Source organism: Sciurus vulgaris (assembly GCF_902686455.1).
Source record: "Sciurus vulgaris genome assembly, chromosome: 1".
NCBI lineage: Eukaryota > Metazoa > Chordata > Mammalia > Rodentia > Sciuridae > Sciurus > Sciurus vulgaris.
Genome location: NC_136461.1, coordinates 9,100,936 through 9,105,385, shown reverse-complemented (window position 1 = coordinate 9,105,385; position 4,450 = coordinate 9,100,936).

Here is a 4,450-nt window from a genome sequence, read left to right as displayed (position 1 = left end):
CCCACTGGTCAAGGGGATTTATTCTAAGAGAAGAGCTTGTGAAGAATGGTCGCCATTGTTATATGGAGCTTGACAAGGTGTGAATTTTCTCTGTAGATTGTAACTTTAAAAATAAATTATTTAAGGTTATGCTGCACTAGTATTCCTTAGAGGAAACTGTCCTTAAAGCCAGGAAAGGGAATGGGCATGTGTTGGCTAAGGCTGTTAAACAGAAGGAATGGAGTCTGTCATGCTAATAGTATCAGAGTTAGACTGCTCTTGGTTTTCATGATTATGCATATTTAGAGCACTATATTTCAATGGTCCTGTTTCAAGAAAATTTCACACTTCTAAAAGAAAGCAACCTCCCCATTTCAAGTTGTCTGTTAACCATGGGGGCTGTATACTTTAGTCATTGGCTTATCTCTTCCTCCTGTAGTGGTCTGTCCCTTTTTATTGACTGACACACTATCCTGATGACAAGGTGACATTGTACTTGTCTGAATACCTTGAGTGTCCTAAAAATTGCTTAAGGAAGAAAAAAAAGGTAAAGAAAGTAATGCCTGGAGCTGGGATCACCAGGGTCATCTTAAAAGTCTGCCTGAGAGTCTGAAGGGGTGGAGGTCCTAGCTCAGCTGGTAAGGTGCTTGCCTCACATGCACAAGGCCCTGGGTTCAATCCCCAGCACCAAAAAAAAAAAAAAAAAGTCTGCCTGGTGCACACAGGAGGCCGTTGGAGGTGTCTGAGCAGGGAGGTGATGTGATTGTCCTGCATTTTCAAGGAGTCACCTCAGCTTCCTTGGGCACTGGGTGCATAAGTGGGGGCTGGGCAAGAGTGGAAGGCAGATGCCAGTTAGGGGTTCCTGGGAGAGAGGACCTTGGATTGCCAGAGGAGGTGACAGTGGCGAGCAGAGAAGGTGGGTGCGAGGAGCTGGGGATGACACCAGGGCCTCCTGCCTGGGGGACGATGGTGCCTTGGACGCTTGTGTTTCTCCTGGACACAGGGTGATGTCACCCCCACTCTCCTCCTGCCCTACCCCAGGCCACACACTTGCTGGGTGGCTGGCCAGCATCAGGAGGACCCGCCATGAGCAGAGGACAGATGTCTCCTTGTGTCCGGCCAAGTGACGGACCCATGTCCCACTCTCATCACCTGTACTCAGACCAGCCAAGCCCGTGGCAAGGGAGGGAGGCCACTCACCTGTACCTGTGCCCACAACTGGAGAGGCTCCAGGGGTGTGTGTGTACACGCTCCCATGCACGCGTGTGTGTGTGTGTGTCTGTCTCAGGTGGACTGCGGTTGGAATGGGGAATAGTCCAGGGTAGGGAACCACTAAAGCTGGCCCAAGAATCTTAGGGCATCGCTAACAAATTCCAGAGACAAGACTTTTCAGGTAAGACTCTACAGGAAGTCCCTGTAGATATGTCTACTGTACCTATCGAGATGAACCACTGTTTGATTGGTCGCCATTTGTAATATGACTACATGTGACAGACAGCCTCACTGCTAAGCAGTTGATTGATATCTCATTTTATCCTCATAATAACCCAGGGAAGTTGACACTCAAATTATTCCATTTCCTAGATAGGAAAACTGAGGCTTAGGGAAGTTAAGCCACTTGCTCAAGGTGACCTATCACAGGTTTGACCCTGGACTGTCTGACTCCATTGGAACCCATGTTCCCAACCCCAGCTATTGTTTGCCTGCTTCTGGCTTGGGTTGGTGGGAGATTAATTTCCTGGTTGCAGAGGGGAAATCAGGTGGCGGCTGCTTGCCAGAGACTGTGAGCTGTGACCAAGGCAGGCGGCAGGTGGTGCCCCCTGGTGGTAGTGGTGAGGAAAGACCAGTGGGGTGGGAGCTTGGGTTTGGCCCTTTAGTGTCCCAGGAAGCACAGAAGGGGTTCCATAGAGTCAGGCTGCCCCAGGCAAAGGGCTAGAACATGTGTCCTCTCCCAGAGCCCAGGGGATGTCCTCCTGCCTCCTGCCCAGGCAGCCAGGCACTGATCAGAAGTGATTCACACCAGTAACCCAAATGACATCACCAAACACCACATTCTTATTCAAACCCAGCCTTGCACCTAAATTCTGACTCCTGCATATAACACCCTGGCATCACCTTGGTTACGACTCAGGGCCTCTGACTTTGGCTAATTTAGAAGTCACTCAGATAACGCAGGGAGTCCCTCATTGCCGGACTGTTTTGCTACCAGGGTCCAGATTTCGAGGTCGGGGGTGGATGCGCTGGCTGGAATTTCCTGGGGACCTTCATGCACAAGGCTTGGAGGAAGGTGCCACCATGTGGGAAAACAGACGGGGGTGGGGTAAGACAAGATCGGAAGTGCTCTGAAGCTTGGCAGATGGCGGGGCCACAAGCCTTCGGGGAGGGGGCTGGGGAAGGTGTAAAACCAGATTTTTAAAACATCAGGACAGCTTGTGGGTCAGAGCCCAGGTGAGGAAGGGCAGCGAGCGTTGCCTCTGAGCACGAACACAGGAGCAGAGCTGGCGAGGGGTCTGGGAGAGGTCCCGATGGCTTCACCTGCAGCGTCTGCCCTCCAGTCCTAAGAGAGCCCCCGCCCCAGCGTGCAGGGCGAGTGGGTAGGTGGCACAGGTGGGGACTCACAATGCCTGCCTTCTATTTCCAGCTCTTATCACTGACTCACGGTGTGACCTTGCTGGGTCACAGCTCTGTGTTTCTTGTGGGGGGGCCACGAGGGGGATCCAAGGTGGCAAAGTTTGCCTTTTCTCCACGGACAGGAGCCTAGAATATGGGGGACTTCCTGCTCCCCAAGGACCCCAGCTATGTCTGGTCCTACTGATATAATAACAATAAATGTAGATTTGGATCTAAGGGATGGGGCGGGGGCACTCAAAGCAAAAAGACCAGAGTTCCCACTGTGGCAAGAGGCGTGGAGATTCTGCTGTGATGTTTCTCCAGTGTTTTCCAAAGCACAGTCCTGGGCAAATGATTCCAGTGTCGCCCTCGCATCGTCTCTGCACCGGGAGAGGGGAAGCATCTTCTCCCACCCTGCGGGATGAGGGACTCAAAGCTGTCTCGCAGGATTTCACAACCGTTTTGTTCCTGGGATCCCCGTGTATTATTTTGCCACCCACCCTGCTAGTTTTGCAGGCCCTCGCCGACTAAATACTCTGCATTTATTAGGTAGCAATTCATTGTTTTCGTCCATCAAACTCACCCGTGAGCGGCAGTTTAAGTTTCTGCTGGGCACAGAACTAGGGCTGTGTTGGAGCTCACTGCCAAGAATGACAGCAATGACGCTGGGTGACCGCCTCGAGTTGCAGCCCAATTGTTCACCAGAATTTCTGAAATTGCAGAAACAGTTCCTCTCCAACAGACCCAGGCTGGGAAGCCCCCAGAAAGACTGTGGCTAGTCCTGGCTCTCAGGCCAGAGCTGCAGCCAAGCAGCCCACTTGGCAGGGACGGCCGTGGGTCCCCAGACCACAGGTGCGTGGGAGCATGTGCGCGGGACAGCAGCCCACCCAAATGCCGGCGTCTTGAAGCATGCTCGGGGCGCAGACCAGGAATGGGCCAACCTCAGTGCTGGACTGAGCAACCAGAACCAAGCCCGAGATGGGAAAAGCCAAATAGGTCCATTGAAGGGGCTTCTGCAGAGGAGAGGGACGCAGGAGGGGCTCTTCTGCTACCCATCTGCACTTCATGTGACTCTTGAACACTGCGTCACTGAATCTTTCACCCACTCAGGAGCATTCAGACCCGTCTCTCCAGCACTCCACTCCAAAAGAGTGAGACCAGAGAAGGAGGCTGAGCCCCCGCGGCTGGGGACAACAGAGGCAGGCTGGGGACCCTGGAAGAGTGGGAACACAGAGGACACTGGAGGTCTGCCTTGGTGGCCTGGGTATAAGCACGTCAGAGCTCCCGGTTCCACCTCCTCCTCTGCGCTCCTGAAAACCCTCTTCTCCTGGAGCCCTTGGCTCAGTCCCAGAGGCTCAGTTGTTTGATCCCAGGGCTCAGCGGCATCAACTGCCTGTACCTTTGGAAAAAGACTGGGGGCTTAACTCTGTGGCTTCAGAATCTCAGGCTCCACCAATCCCAGCAGGGCCAGGGGCCGGGGCTGGGGCTCTGGGAGCCTGCTGCCCCCACAGCTGTTCCCTGGGCTATTTTGGTACAGGGGGAGCTTGTCAATTCCCGGGTATTTGGACCAAAATAGACAATAGTGGGACCATCTTCTGGTGACTCCTGGGGACCTCCTCATGAAGTTTCTAAAATGGGGGTGGGGTGGCCAAGAGGGAACTTTATCAACTCCTACGTCCTCTTAGCTTCTGGATGGCCCTGGTCACCCACCTAGCCATCAAAGCTGGGGCTGGGTGGCTGAGGAAAGGAAGTGAGAATGGCTGAACATGGTTCCTTGGCTCCCGAGTCCTTCCACAGCCAGCGAGATACATATTATCCTTTCCCATTTCGCAGATGGGGCTAACCGGGTTCAGAGAGGTGA